Raw genomic sequence first — 16,882 nt, 5'->3', positions numbered from 1 at the left:
GCCAAATAAATAAATAAATCTGTAACCTAGATTCTTAAAATGTTATAAATTACCTAAAACAACTATAGGATTTTTAGCATTTGCTGGTTAGAATTTGCTTTTGGCCTCTTTAGGAAGTGAGGGATAAAGAGTTTTTACACAAAAGCAAGAGGTGATTAATTTCTTTTTTATTCACTTACAACAATACACATACAATAAGGTTCTCTGTTATATAATATATCCAGGTAATCTGTACGGCTACCTGGTAAGCACATTTCTACCTGGCATGCCATGGGACATTGCTATAGTCACTTGGCTTGCCAACACAGATACCAATGTGCATTTAACTGGCAAAGGTATCAGGTAGTGTTAGTGTTGTCTTTCTTGTTTGCTGGACCTAATAAAATATCTACTTTTAAATTGCTAGGTTATTAGCTTTTATTTTGTACGGTGGTGGATACTGGCAATATTGTACAACTGTTTACATTTAAAGGTTTCCTGTATTGTAAATTTATATTGAGGCTATTTTGTTGGACTATATGTTTGTAAGTATATATCTGCTTTTTACACATATTTCTACTGGAATTACTATTTGCTTGGTATATACAATGGGGCCACTTTATGAAAGTGCGAACGGACATGATCTGCTGTAGAGATCATGTCCGCTGCACATCGATAAATGCCGACAGCATACGCTGTTGGCATTTATCATTGCCCAAGCATTGCACTAGGGATTGCTGTCCGCCGCCTCAGAGCAGGCGGACGAGTTAAGGAGCAATGGTCTTAAGACCGCTGCTTCTTAACTCCTGTTTCCGGCGTGCCTGAAGGCTCGCGCGGTAACAGGTGTATACGGCCCCATTCGGGCCGTGATAAATCGTCCCCCATGCATTTAGTGAGCATTTGTTTCCTGTATACATGATAGTAGGCCAGATTACATGTGGAGTGCTAAGGGGTTTATCGCTGGTGTTTAGCCGCGTCAGACTTACGGCTGGTATTACAAGTTGAAAGTAAATGTGATTGCTTTAGCGCAATCGCAATTTATGCTAGAATGATTACTGCGTCCTCAGAGCTCTGGTTAACTGTTTCATTAAACAAAAAAGTGTCACAAAACACTAAAAAATACATTACAAAGTAGAGTTACACTCATAATAACACCATCTAATAAAAATTATTCTAAAAAAATATTCACACAAAAGTTATAACGGCTCAAAGATATGAGGTCTCAGGTGTGTGTGTGTGTATATATATATATATATGGCTTTTTATGTGGGGTACTCACCTGTACTGAATACCCCCACCTCTGCCAATTCATAACAGGTAATATTTGTAATCAGCATGTAAATACTCTAGTTTTCATTTATAGGGGGCTGCAAAATACATCAAACATGGCAAATAATGTTGTCCCTTTGCTTTTCTCAAAGTTACTGAGCAGAATTTATCAATCAATCGGTGAGTACCAGAACCTTTTTTTTTTTAGTACTGGCACCTTTTATTTTACAAAAAGAGCACTTTATGTATGTATGTACAGTATATATATATATATATATATATATATATATATATATATGTGTGTGTGTGTGTGTGTACATATGCATTTATGTATTTATATGTGTGTATATATGTACTTACAGACATATATAAACATATAAATACATATGTACACATATATAGATATATAAATAAGTGTATTGGAGCCCTTTGCAGTTAAAGGGGCATTAAACCCACAAATTTTCTTTCATGAATTAGAAAGAGAATACAATTTTAAACAACTTTCTAATTTACTTCTATTATCTAATTTGCTTAATTCTCTTGATATACTTTCCTGAAAAGCATATCTAGATAGGCTTAGTAGCTGCTGATTGGTGCACATAGATGTCTCGTGTGATTGACTGACCCATGTGCATTGCTATTTCTTCAACAAAGGATATCTAAAGAAAGAAGCAAATTAGATAATAGAAGTAAATTGGAATGTTGTTTAAAATAGTATTCTCTGTCTGAATCATGAAAGAAACATTTTGGGTTTAATGTCCCTTTAAGTAGATGAAAACATGTAAAAGCATATTTCTGCAATTTTCATATATAATAAAGTGTTATACTTTATATTTACTGTAACTATTTCACATTCCAATATTCTGCACATAGGTTAATATGTTGTATGTATTTATAAATAGATAGTCCTATATATATCTGTATATCTATCTATCTATCTATCTATCTATCTATCTATATATATATATATATATATATATATATATATATATATATATATAATGTGTTTATAGAGGTATAGCTATATATTGTAGCAAAATACCATCATAGATATCTAGACATATTTATTTATGAATAAATAGAACCCATTCTGCTATGTGAAGAACATTAGAATGTGAAATATTCATATTTTCATGTCGGGTTAGCGTACATGAGAATATGCAATCCGGTTTGCGTGCGAGTAGGGTGTTTTTTTGTACTTTATTTGCTCCATTGAATATGGGGCAATACGTGAATGCACACGCGATACGCATAACTAGTGCTACGCTAATCTGGCCCAGTATGTTTTTATAGAAGTGACTGTTTTCAAATTGTAACCTATGGATTTTTCACTAGTTGCTTCCTATTTATTTAGCATAGTTTAAAACCTATATGTGCAATCCTAGGATTTCACAGTCTAATGTTCCCTATTGCTTATTGAACAATAAGGGCCAGATTACAAGTGGAGCGCTAAATATTACTTTCAGGAAAACAATATTAGTGCTCCACTTTGTTATACCAGCGCACACAAATATGTGTTGGTATTACAAGTTAACAGAAATGCGAACGGGAGCTCACATTCACATTGCTGGGAAGCATTGAAATCACAAGAGTGTGCTTCCATAGGCTCCAATGGGAACCTCGTTCTGACGGCATCAAAACCTCATGCAGCGGGGTAAGTCGTGAAGTGATGGACAGCAAATATAAATATATATGCTGATATACATATATATTTACTGGGAAGTAAACACACAGTTCACATAGACCGCAATGTAAAGGCACCAACTTTAGACCCTAAAAACTACTTAGTGCAGTTGTTTTTTATTAAATAAAATGCTACATTTTTTAAATAAAAAAATACAATGTCCTCTATTTTAAAATTGGATTGCTGGTTAATTTTCTGAGTGCTAATTGCTACCGTGAGCTTGCAGTAGCAACAACCAGCCACTTATAATGGCTGCTTCATTTGCCCGTTTGTGTGTGCGCAATAATTTAATGCTCCACTTGTAATCTAGCCCTAAAACTTTTATAATACTATAAAATCTATTAAAAAATTAGAAATCTGAAAGAAAAAGAAGACAAACCAGGCGCACGCAACTTTGTTCCTTGGTCATACTGGATGTAGTAATTCATTGTTTACTGGAAACTGCTTTGAAGCTTTTTAGCTAAAAAATAAGACGAGCCAACTTTTGCACTAGAGATTTGTTCAAGAGGCATATTCCTTTTTCATTTAGAAACCCTTCAGGCAACTTTTGTTTCTGTACAGCTAACATACCTAATTATTTATGTAAAGAGCAGGAAGCTAAGAATATTAATTTTAAGGTCTATTGATCACAAATACAAAGGAACCCAAAATACATACTAAACCAACCTTGACTTATTGCTCCCAAAAGGTAGTCGATCTGATGTAATCAAAAGTGCGCAGTGCTATAATCCCAACAACGTCACAGATCAGGTATGCATGTTACGGAAACACAATTTGACAAATTAAGTTTCCCTTGTACATCTGGCGCTGCCATTACAAGTTACAAAACAACATTGTTGTGTTGTGCGGTTTTGTGCGTTAAGCTCCATACCCCACAAAAGCCAAGTCCTGACTTGACGTGCTCGTGCACAGATTCCCCCATAGACATAAATGGAGGAAAAGTGTTAGAAAAAAAAACTAACACCTGCAATTGCGGAATGGCAATTGCAGGTGATGCCTATGGGGACAAGAAGGTTATGTAAAACACCCTAACATAAACCCCTAGTCTAAATACCCCTAATCCGCCGCCACCCCACATTGCTGACACTAAATAAAGATATTAACTCCTAAACTGCCGACCCCCATATTGCTACTACTATAATAAACCTATTAATCCCAAATCCTCCGCCCACCCGCATTGCCAACACTACAATAATCCTATTAACCCCTAATCCGCCGCCCATCCGCATCGCCAACACTACAATAAGCCTATTAACCCATAAACCGCCGCCCACCCGCATCACTGACACTAAATAAAGTTATTAACCCCTAATCCGCCGCCAATTCATTGTAAATACTCAACTAAACTTATTAACCCCTAAACCGCTGCCCCCCCCAGATCGCAACAAACTAAATTAAATTATTAACCCCTAAACCTAACATCCGCTAACTTTAAATTAAAGTTACAATATAACTACCTTAAAATAAATAAAAACTTACCTGTGAAATAAAAAAACCTAAGCTTAAACTATAAATAAACATAACATTACTATTTTAAAAAAATAAAATATATAAAAAATAAAAAACCTAACTTACAAAATAAAAAAATCCTAACACTACGAAAAAAAACCCCCTAACATTACAAAAAATAACAAACTCTAAAATTACGAAAAATTTAAAAATCTAAGATTACAAATAATAAACAAAATTATCCAAAATAAAAAAAATTAACCTAATCTAATACCCCTATAAAAACAAAAAAGCCACCCCAAAATAAAAACACCCCCTAATCTAACACTAAACTACCAATGGCCCTTAAAATGGCTTTTTATAGGGCATTGCCCTAAAGAAATCAGCTCTTTTTAGTTAAACAATACAAATTACCCCCGAATAATACAACCCCCACTCACACAACCCCTAAAATAAAAAAGAGCTAACTAAAAAAATCCTAAACTACCCATTGCCCATAAAGGGGCATTTGTATCTCTTTTGCTGCCCATTGAAAAAACTCTAATAAAAAAAATAACACCCCCCCCAAAAAAAAAACCCAACACTAACCCAAAAATATGTACTCACCGTTCCTGTAGTCCAGACAACCAACCTTTTCCAGACGGAGCAAAGTCTTCATCTAGGCAGATCTATCTTCATCCATCGCGGGGCCATGTTCTATCCTCTTTCCGGAGGTGCACAGCCATCTTCTGAGGTACGGAGCGGTCTTCCTGCGGCGGCAGTCTTCGGCGATGTGGAGGTCCTCTTCATGCGATCGTCCGTCGCACACTGAAGATTGAATGCAAGGTACCCCTTTTATATTGGGGTACCTTGCATTCCTATTGGCTGAAATTTTCAAATCAGCCAATAGGATGAGAGCTACTGAAATCCTATTGGATGATTTGAACAGCCAATAGGATTTCAGTAGCTCTCATCCTTTTGGCTGATTGTTTGGGCTCTCTACCGCTACTCTCCCCCCCCCCCCCCACACCTCACGCACACTGGGAAGTTGAATACTGATGCTGCTTTTTGTTTGCATGACTTTTCTATAGCCTATAATGCAATATTTACATTTTTAGTTTAGGTGGTGGTTTTAACAGGGACAAAGCTGCTATTTAAAAAGGTAAAATAAAGGCAAATGATTTGTATACAATGTAATGCACCCCATCAGTTCAAAATGAATGATTGGGAACGCATTAAGGGGATACAATTTTACAGTATGCTATTGAAGGCTAGACTAGACATCTCCTTGTAGAGTATAATCGTTTTCATGTCAATTATCTATAAGGCACCTAACATCCATATGATATTTCCTTTTGATGGTAATGATCACAGGCTAAAATTTTGACATCTGGAGAACAAAGAAGGAAGAATTTAATTTATCTAGTAATATTTGTAAATGACTCAACTAGTGATACAAAAACTAGCATTTAGTTATGAACTCTATGAACAGAAATAATGTAGTAAAATATAAAGTAGATTTATGTTATAATGACATCACTAATTATTAGATATTTATCAGTGTATTAGCACATTAGATGAACAGTGAGTGATCCCTATAACCATACTTCTTCATTCCTCTCTTCAATCCTTTATGCATCTCCTCTGTTTTAGTCATATTATCCTTAAAGGAACATGAAACCCTCATTTTTTATTTTTCAGATAGAGCATACATTTTTAAACAACTTTTCAATTTACTTATATTATATGATTTACTTCATTCTCTTTTTATCCTTTGTTGAAGGAACATCAATGTACTACTGGGAGCTAGCTGAACACATCTGGTGAGCTAATGACAAGTAGCATATATGTGCAGCCACCAATTAGCAGCTAACACCCAGCAGTGCATGGCTGCTCCTGAGCCTACCTAGGTAAATTAGATCATATAAATTGCATGCACAGTGTGAATTGTGAAAGTATAATCTTGACTTTATTGTTGCTTTAAGATTTACAATACATGCACAAGTTACCTAACCTGTCATTTTTCAATGGTTTGTTTGCAATACTACAGCTAAAATCAGGGTTATTTTTAGGCTGTTACCAGAAAATAGGAGCCGCATCTGTTGGGTCTCTTACAACTGAACAGTATTAACACCCTTGCTGCCAGTAATAGCGGAAGCAGTTATTAACTCCCTTCTTACTTCAATTATTGATTGACCGGTTGCTTTTACTCATATAGACTTGATGGGTTTAGCACATGCATCTGAGTTTAATATTAACAATGATAGCAGTAATAGCAATAACAAAAGGCTTTTCTGCACATGAAAGGTTGACATAGACTCTGACAGTCTTGCAGAGCTTGACAGCATTGCAGGCTCACAATTTGTTTTATTAACAAAAATGAACATTCTTGGCTTTGCTACTCCAGGTTTAAGGCTTCAACGCCTACACTTGATTTTACATCCTTTTCTCACAAGTGATTTTTACAATCTAAAATATTTTACAACACAATGGCATCTACTTATCAAGCCGTGAACCGCAAATACGCTGGAATTTAAAAATGTAATTGTGGCGAGCCTGATTCGCCTTAGTTATCAAACCCTACAGACCGGCAAAAATAGAAATCTGTGACGTAACATATGATCCGCCGGTCTCAGTCCGACACAGATCGATGCTTACGTCACTACAGATGTTCCGAATGCAAATTCTGCACTATCTGACTACTTTTGCTAGTTAACAAATGTCTACCAGGTACGTTAGGCACTATTCCGGCCCAGCATACCTGGTTTTCAATCCGCCGCCCTGGAGGCTGCGGATGCCATAGGAATCAATGGGAGTCTGAAAGCAGCGAAAGCTTATGTTCGCTGCTGCCTGATATCCCATTGATTCCTATGAAAGAATAAAACTTATGTTTACACCTAACACCAAAATATATACCTCTAATCTGCCTCCCCCTACACCACCGCCACCTACATTATACTTATTACCCCTAATCTGCCGCCCCAACATTGCCGCCACCTACATAAAAATATTAACCCCTATCCCGCCGCTCCCATAGCCCTCCGCAACTAAATAAATGTATTAACCCCTAAACCGCCAGCCCCCCACATCGCCATAAACTAAATTAACCTATTAATCCCTAAACCTAACAACACGCTAACTGTACATTAAATATTAACTCATCCCTATCTTATAATAAATTTAAACTTGACTTTAGATTTAAATTAAACTATATTAAACTATTAATTAATCTACCCTAACTGTATACTAAATTACATTAAACTATATTAAATTAATAATTAATCTAACCTAACTTTTATACTAAAATTACATTAAACTACTAATTATATTAACTATATTATATATTTAAACACCTAACCCTACTCAAATAATTAAATTCTACACTAAAAAATTACAGTTAGAGTTAGATTTAGAGTTTTGTCGGTAAAGACCCGCGTAGCTAACGCTGCTTTTTTTTCCAGCGCACCCTTAAGACAACGCTGGTATTTAGAGTTCTCTGAAGGGCTGCGTTAGGCTCCAAAAAGGGAGCGTAGAGCATAATTTACCGCCACTTCAACTCTCAATACCAGCGTTGCTTACGGTAGAGGCTAGCTGGAAAAACGTGCTCGTGCACGATTCCCCCATAGGAAACAATGGGGCAGTTTGGGCTGAAAAAAAACCTAACACCTGCAAAAAAGCAGCGTTAAGCTCCTAACGCAGCCCCATTGTTTCCTATGGGGAAACACTTTCTAAGTCTGCACCTAACACCCTAACATGTAAACCCAAGTCTAAACACCCCTAAACATACACTTATTAACCCCTAATCTGCCGCCCCCGCTATCGCTGACCCCTGCATTACACTATTAACCCCTACTCTGCCGCTCCGGACACCGCCGCAACCTACATTATACCTATGTACCCCTAATCTGCTGCCCCTAAAATCGCCGACACCTACATAATATTTATTAACCCCTAATCTGCCCCCCCAACATCGCCACTACCTTACCTACACTTATTAACCCCTAATCTGCCGACCGGACCTCGCCGCCACTCTAATAAAGTTATTAACCCCTAAACCACCGCACTCCCGCCTCGCAAACCCTGTAATAAATAGTATTAACCCCTAATCTGCCCTCCCTAACATCCTCGCCACCTAACTTCAAGTATTAACCCCTAATCTGCCGACCGGACCTTCCCGCTACTATAATAAATGTATTAACCCCTAAAGCTAAGTCTAACCCTAACACCCCCCCTAAGTTAAATATAATTTTATTCTAACGAAATAAATTAACTCTTATTAAATAAAGTATTCTGATTTAAAGCTAAATACTTACCTGTAAAATAAACCCTAATATAGCTACAATATAACAAATAATTATATTGTAGCTATTTTAGGATTTATATTTATTTTACAGGCAACTTTGTATTTATTTTAACTAGGTACAATAGCTATTAAATAGTTATTTACTATTTAATAGCTACCTAGTTAAAATAATTACAAAATTACCTGTAAAATAAATCCTAACCTAAGTTACAATTAAACCTAACACTACACTATCAATAAATTAATTAAATAAATTACCTACAATTACATACAATTAAATAAACTAAACTAAATTACCAAAAAAAACCCACTAAATTACAAAAAAAAAAAAAAGATTACAAGATTTTTAAGCCAATTACACCTACTCTAAGCCCCCTAATAAAATAAAAAAGCCCCCCAAAATAAAAACAATTCCCTACCCTAATCTAAATTAAAAAAGTTAACAGCTCTATTACCTTACCAGCCCTTAAAAGGGCTTTTTGCGGGGCATGCCCCAAAGAAATCAGCTCTTTTGCCTGTAAAAAAACACAATACCACCCCCCAACATTACAACCCACCACCCACATACCCCTACTCTAACCCAAACCCCCCTTAAATAAACCTAACACTACCCCCCTGAAGATCTCCCTACCTTGAGCCGTGTTCACCCAGCCGGGCACCGATGGACCAAAAGAAGACATCCGGAGCGGCAGAAGTCTTCATCATATCCGGGCAGAAGAGGACATCCGGACCGGCAGACATCTTCATCCAAGCGGCATCTTCTATCTTCATCCATCCGACAAGGAGCGGCTCCATCTTCAAGACCTCCGGTGCGGAACATCCTTCTTCAACAACGACTACCCGACGAATGAAGGTTCCTTTAAGTGACGTCATCCAAGATGGCGTCCCTCGAATTCCGATTGGCTGATAGGATTCTATCAGCCAATCGGAATTAAGGTAGGAAAAATCTGATTGGCTGATTGAATCAGCCAATCAGATTCAAGTTCAATACGATTGGCTGATCCAATCAGCCAATCAGATTGAGCTCGCATTCTATTGGCTGATCGGAACAGGGGGGTGTTAGGGTTAGACTTAGCGTTAGGGGTTAATACATTTATTATAGTAGCGGCGAGGTCCGGTCGGCAGATTAGGGGTTAATACTTGAAGTTAGGTGGCGTCGACAATAGGGAGGGCAGATTAGGGGTTAATACTTGAAGTTAGGTGGCGTCGACAATAGGGAGGGCAGATTAGGGGTTAATACATTTATTAGAGTGGCGGCGAGGTCCGGTGGGCAGATTAGGGGTTAATAAGTGTAGGTAAGGTAGCGGCGACGTTGGGGGGGGGCAGATTAGGGGTTAATAAATATTTTGTAGGTGTCGGCGATGTTAGGGGCAGCATATTAGAGGTTCATAGGGATAATGTAGGTGGCGGCGATGTGCGGTCGGCAGATTAGGGGTTAAAAAAATTTATTATAGTGGCGGCGATGTGGGGGGGCCTCGATTTAGGGGTACATAGGTAGTTTATGGGTGTTAGTGTACTTTAGAGCTTTATGATCCTGCGAATGGAGTCTTGTCGGTATAGGAAGATCCCATTCAAAAGATAGGATACGCAATTGGCGTAAGGAGATCTGTGGAAAAGTCGCGGCTTGAAAGTGAGCGTTAGACCCTTTCCTGGCTGACTCTAAATACCAGCGGGCGGCCAAAAGCAGCGTTAGGAGCCTTTAACGCTGCTTTTGATGGCTAACGCCAAACTCTAAATCTAGGCGTTAGTAAGTTAAAAAAAATAACAAGCACTAAGTTACACAAAATAACAAACACTAAGTTACAAAAAATAAAAAATAAATTATCAAAGCTTTAAACTAATTACACCTAATCTAAGGGCCCTATGAAAATAAAAAAGTCCCCCAAAAATTAAAAATAAACCCTAGCCTACAATAAACTACAAATGGCCCTTAAAAGGGTCTTTTGGAGGGCATTGCCCCAAAGTAATCAGCTCTTTTATCTGTAAAAAAAAAATACAAACAACCCCCCAAAAGTAAAACCCACCACCCACACAACCAACCCCCCAAACAAAACCCTAACTAAAAAAACCTAAGCTCCCCATTGCCCTGAAAAGGGCATATGGATGGGCATTGCCCTTAAAAGGGCATTTAGCTCTATTGCAGCCCAAACCCTAACCTAAAAATAAAACCCACCTAATAAACCCTTAAAAAAAATCCTAACACTAACCCCAGAAGATTTACTTACAGTTTTGAGGATCTGACATCCATCCTCCAAGAAGCCGGGAGAAGTCCTCAACAAAGCTGCCGAAGTCTTCATCCAAGCCCGCAGAAGTCTCAACCAGACGGCATCTTCTATCTTCATCCATCTGGCGCGGATCGGCTCCATCTTCAAGACATCCGACGCAAAGCATCCTCTTCCTTCCGACTACCGACGAATGAAGGTTCCTTTAAATGACGTCATCCAAGATGGCGTCCCTTAGATTCCGATCGGCTGATAGAATTCTATCAGCCAATCGGAATTAAGGTTGAAAAAATCCTATTGGCTGTTGCAATCAGCCAATAGGATTTTTTCAACCTTAATTCCGATTGGCTATCAGCCAATCGGAATCTAAGGGACGCCATCTTGGATGACGTCACTTAAAGGAACCTTCATTCGTCGGTAGTCGTCGGAAGGAAGAGGATGCTCCGGATCAGATGTCTTGAAGATGGAGCCGCTCCGCGTCGGATGGATGAAGATAGAAGATGCCGTCTGGATGAAGACTTCTGCCCCTCTGGAGGACCACTTTGCCCAGCTTGAATGAAGACTTCTCCCAGCTTCGTTGAGGACTTCGGCCCGGTTGGATGAAGACTTCTGCTGCTTTCTTGAGGCTGGATGTCCGGTCTTCAGAACAGTAAGTCGATCTTCAGGGGGTTAGTGTTAGGGTTTTTAAGGGTGTATTTGGTGGGTTTTATTTTTCGGTTAGGGCTTTGGGCCGCAAAAGAGCTAACTGCCCTTTTAAGGGCAATGCCCATCCAAATGCCCTTTTCAGGGCAATGGGGGAGCTTAGGTTTTTTTAGTTAGTATTTTATTTGGGGGGTTTGTTGTGTGGGTGGTGGGTTTTACTGTTGGGGGGGTTGTTTGTATTTTTTTTTACAGGTAAAAGAGCTGATTACTTTGGGGCACTGCCCCGCAAAAGGCCCTTTTAAGGGCTATTGGTAGTTTAGGCTAGGGGTTTTATTATTTTGGAGGGGCTTTTTTTATTTTGATAGGGCTATTAGATTAGGTGTAATTAGTTTAAATATCTGTAATTGGTTTATTATTTTCTGTAATTTAGTGTTTGTTTGTTTTTGTACTTTAGCTAATTTAATTTAATTTAGGTAATTGTATTTAATTTTGTAAATTTAATTATAGTGTAGTGTTAGGTGTTATTGTAACTTAGGTTAGGTTTTATTTTACAGGTACTTTTGTATTTATTTTAGCTAGGTAGTTATTAAATAGTTAATAACTATTTAATAACTATTCTACCTAGTTAAAATAAATACAAACTTGCCTGTAAAATAAAAATAAACCCTAAGCTAGCTACAATGTAACTATTAGTTATATTGTAGCTAGCTTAGGGTTTATTTTACAGGTAAGTATTTAGTTTTAAATAGGAATAATTTATTTATTAATAGTAGGTTTTATTTTGATTTATTTTAATTATATTTAAGTTAGGGGTGTTAGGGTTAGACTTAGGTTTAGGGGTTAATAAATTTAATATAGTGGCGGCGACGTTGGGGACGTCAGATTAGGGGTTAATAAGTATAATGTCGGTGGCGGCGGTGTAGGGGGTGGCGGATTAGGGGTTAATAACATAATGTAGATGGCGGTGGGCTCCGGGAGCGGCAGCATAGGGGTTAATACGTATATTAGAGTGGTGGTGGGCTCCAGGAGCGGCGGTTTAGGAGATAATAATTTTATTTAGTTGCGGTGGGGTCCGTGAGCAGCGGGATAGGGGTAAAACAGTGTAGTATAGTGTGGGTGTTTGTTGACAGTATACCAATAAAGCTGGGAAAAAGTAGAAGATCAACGAGATCGATGACTGTTAGTTAACAACAGTCCGCTGCTCATCGCGCCGTACTTGGTGCGCAGCTTTTTGACAGCTTTTTTGGTAACTTTGGAGAACGTATTCAGGTCCGCAGCGAAGTTAGGTGATGTTAGGCGAGCGTATTGGTGCCGTCGAATGCAACTAAGTTGACGGCTTGATAAGTAGATGCCCTTGTATGTTTGTTTGTTTTTCATTTCCCATATAGAATGATTGTGTTGTTATATTGTTACCTCTTGTTGGTGTCACAGCCTTGTATTATTCCAAAATCAAATTACACATATGTGTGTTGTGTGATCAATGACAAATTGTCATGATTTCTTAAGCCATGTAAAAGCCAATGACAATGAGATCTGTGTTTGTACTTTTAAGTTTCCTACCATCCCCAAAGTACTAAAAAAAGTGTGTGTTTCTCTGTCATTTATCTTTTTTGATTATGTGCATTTCAATTGCCAATGTTCAGTAGAAGCAGTAATAGGAAAATATCAGTATCCAGTGGTAAGGAACAATGAGTATATAAATCAGTATGACGATTTAAGATCACTGTGGCAGCACTGCGGCTTTACACATGATTTATCAGGACAAGCTTTGCTGAATGTAAAAGAGAAAGAACATTATCTTTGTCAGTTTTTTCTGCAAGGATTTTGTATCAGTAATGTTTACACATAACACAAGTGTAAATTCTACAGAAAATATAGTCCATTAGTTACTTATTTCTATTACTCTTTTCTATATTTTCTATATTGTAAATTTACTTATTTGTTTTTAAACAACCTGGTTATCAGAAGAGATGAGGTTCATACATTTCCTGATGAGTTTCTTCTCAGCGGTTCTTGGCACTCTTAACTGAGTCTTGGGACCAATAAAGCATTTGTGCTCAATTTAGCTCTTTTTATACTGTATGTTTTCCACACTGCAATTACTGACAACCGCCAAGTGGTAAATGTTTTCTAAACTCTTCTCAAGGTTAAACCAATAAAATATAAATGATGGGTAAAGCAAGTCACAATAAGTTTACTTTCCCAGGATAGTCTGACCCAGGTCACATCTTAATGTGCAATGCTAAAAATAAAAGGAGACATCATGAGTAGATGTTTGCCAGCTTCGGAATGCATTTTGTGATGTCAGAATTTTAAGTTACCAGCCAGCTACCCTGTAAAACATTTCCATATGTACTAAGCAGCATTTGTGTGTTAAAGGGTGTCCAACAGAAAATGGAATCATTTCTATAAACATTTCTAAATACAAAAAAAATGAATTATGTGTAATAAAACAACTTTCAATTTTACTTTTATTATTTGTACCCCCATTTCCTCTATTCTGGCAACTGGAAAGGGCACCTTGCAGGCTTCTCAAGCCTAACCCTGCACATATCTGTCTGTGATTTGCTCCAGTAGATTATCAGACATTGAACAGCAAAACAATGGTAATTTTGATGACATAATCACCAAAGCTACCCTTGTGTACTTCAGTAACAAATAAATATTGGCTTCTCCAAACAAATTAAACAGTGGGTAGAATATGGCTATTAAAAAACATTTGCAGCAATAAAAATATTTTCAAATGCGCCCACTATGTTAATTTATTGCAAGACTGTGAAAAAAAACAACTTGTAATTAGGTGTTTATTGTGCCAATAATAATGCATAGTAAGTTTGACTATTAAGAGTAAATGCCTTTTATGATAAACAATTCCAATTGACATTGCACAATTTATTAATATTAAAAGGACAAAAAGGGACATCAAAGGGACATCAAACACTAAATACAAATTATAAGCATAGTATTGAGTATTATTCCCTGCCTCCCTCTAGTCATGGGTGCCACCATGTTGAAATCTACCTTTAACATCCAGTGCTGAAGTGTTTGCACATGCGCTGCAGCTCTCCTTCAGATACCTGCAGTGTAACCTAGGTTCCAAAATGGCGGCGGCACCCTTAATAAAAGGGCAGTTCATGAGTGTTTAATGTCCTCTTAAGTCCTCATGCTTGGAGCTTCATAAAAAATGAATCAGCCTCAATAGTAAACAATACTCTTTGCGCAAAAGTAATTTTTGAAATATTAAACGCTTACCTTCATGTATGCACCACAAAACAATCCGACCACTGCTGTCCTGATCCACTCTGACAAAGATGGCATGTTTTACTCCGTGGATGGCACATGCAGTAGGCCTAGTATAGAGTGTCGTTTTATCACTAGAGAATACTTTTTACACTTTAGTTTAAAGTGCTATGGGCATTATTTGGTCATCAAAGAGATTGACTGATATACATGCTCCATTTACAGAAGTGTTTTTTTAATCTTGGGGTGCCTGGCCATTCTTTCATGCATAGAAAAGCATTGTGCTTAAATGCTTGTGATGTAATGCAGGAAGTCACCGGCTACTACTGAGCTTGTAAACGCCTACTTCAGGGACTATATCCTGTTTGGTGCACACTGTAGTGCACAGGCTGCATAATTTTTATGAAGCTATAAATAATGGTTGTAACATAGAAACATAGGGGTAGATTTATTAAACCCCGGGCGGACATTATTCGCTATAGCGAATCATGTCCGCCCTGCATCGCTAAATGCAGATGATTGCAGTCCGCCACCTAAGAGGTGTCGGACAAGTTAAGGAGCAGTGGTTGTTCTTAACTTATGTTTCTGGCAAGCTGGAAACATTGGGCGGAGCAAGCAGTATCCGCTGCTTGATAAGTCTCCCCCATAGAGTTTGATGGCAAATAAGAAACATAGGCCCTACAAGTCTGCCCATATTTCCTTTAAAGTGTAAGCTTAATTTATTCATAGGATAGCCTTGTGCTTATCCCAAGCATTCTTCAAGTCTCCCACAGTGTTTATCTTTACCGCCTCTAATAGAAGTTTATTAAATGAATCAACCAACCCTTTCTGTGAAGAAATGCTTCTGTAAATTACAGCTGAACCTACTATCCCCTTGTTCTAGTTTCTTTTTTTTATTAAAAAAAATACTTTCAGGCTGTTCCTCAATATATTTGAAAATTTTTATCATATTACCTCTCTCCCTTCTCTCCTCTTATCTATACATACTAAAGTTATTGAGTCTTTCCTTTAGCGTTTATTTTAGTTTTTTAGACTATGTACCATTTTAGCTGCCCTCATTAGAACAGGTTCCAGTTTATGTATAGCCTTTGGAAATGTTCCCTCTGCAGCTGTACATAATACTCAAGCTGATGCATATTTAGCAATTATGTAAAGTGGCTTAAGACTGTTACTATTTCTGCTGCAAATACATCTACTTATACAACCAAGCATTCTACTGGCCTTACTTGCTGCAATACTAAATTGTTTACCATATTTCAAATAATCTGAAACAATTATTCGCATTCCTCTTATGTAATAGTCCGTTAATGGTCATTGAGTTTGTAATTAAAGGACCAGTAAACACAGTAGATTTGCATAATCAACAAATGCGAGATAACAAGACAATGCAATAGCACTTAGGGGCCGATTTATCAAGCTCTGTATGGAGCTTGATGCCGCTGTTTCCACGTGAGCCTTCAGGCTCGCCGGAAATAGAAGTTATGAAGCAGCGCTCTAAAGACCGCTGCTCCTTAACTTGTCCTCCTCCTCTGAGGCCGCGGACAGAAATCAACCTGATCAAATACGATCGGGTTGATTGACACCCCCTGCTAGCGGCCGATTGGTCGCGAATCTGCAGGGGACGGCATTACACCAGCAGTTCTTTAGACCGCTGCTTCATAACTTCTGTTTCCGGTGAGCCTGAAGGCTTGCGCGGAAACAGGGACATCAAGCTCCATACAGAGCTTGATAAATCGGCTCCTAAGTGCTATTGCATTGTCTTGTTATCTTGCAATTGTTGATTATGCAAATTTACTGTGTTTACTGGTCCTTTAATTACAAACTCAATTACCAGCATATGCTGTCGGAATTTATCGATGTGCAGCGGACATGATATGCTACCTCGTATCATGTCCGCTCGCATTATGATAAATCTACCCCTGAGACTGAATTTTAAATGAGTAGTAGAATATTTTCTGACAATTTTAAAAGTTATGTCTATTTCCACTCCCCCTGTACCATGTGACAGCCATCAGCTAATCACAAATGCATACACGTACCATGTGACAGCCCTCAGCCAATCACAAATGCATATACGTTTATTCTGTGAACTATTGCACATGCTCAGTAGGAGCT

At 37.9% G+C, this 16,882-nt stretch overlaps 1 protein-coding gene and 1 long non-coding RNA gene across 3 annotated transcripts in view; one reads left to right on the top strand and one right to left on the bottom strand.

Annotated features, from left to right (window-relative positions):
• The window catches only part of LOC128656278 (uncharacterized), an 89,784-nt gene extending 76,224 nt beyond the window's left edge, over positions 1-13,560 (bottom strand). The window contains exon 1 of the long non-coding RNA XR_008401988.1: positions 13,482-13,560. This is a non-coding gene — a long non-coding RNA (uncharacterized LOC128656278). The remainder of the gene's footprint in view (positions 1-13,481) is intronic.
• Positions 1-16,882, top strand: part of PPM1L (protein phosphatase, Mg2+/Mn2+ dependent 1L) — a 441,297-nt gene that overhangs the window by 376,454 nt on the left and 47,961 nt on the right. The window lies entirely within an intron of this gene.

Source organism: Bombina bombina, chromosome 4, assembly GCF_027579735.1.
Source record: "Bombina bombina isolate aBomBom1 chromosome 4, aBomBom1.pri, whole genome shotgun sequence".
In the NCBI taxonomy this organism is placed as follows: Eukaryota; Metazoa; Chordata; class Amphibia; order Anura; family Bombinatoridae; genus Bombina; species Bombina bombina.
Note: the sequence above shows the minus strand (reverse complement) of the source record. Positions and strands in the feature narration are given on the sequence as shown.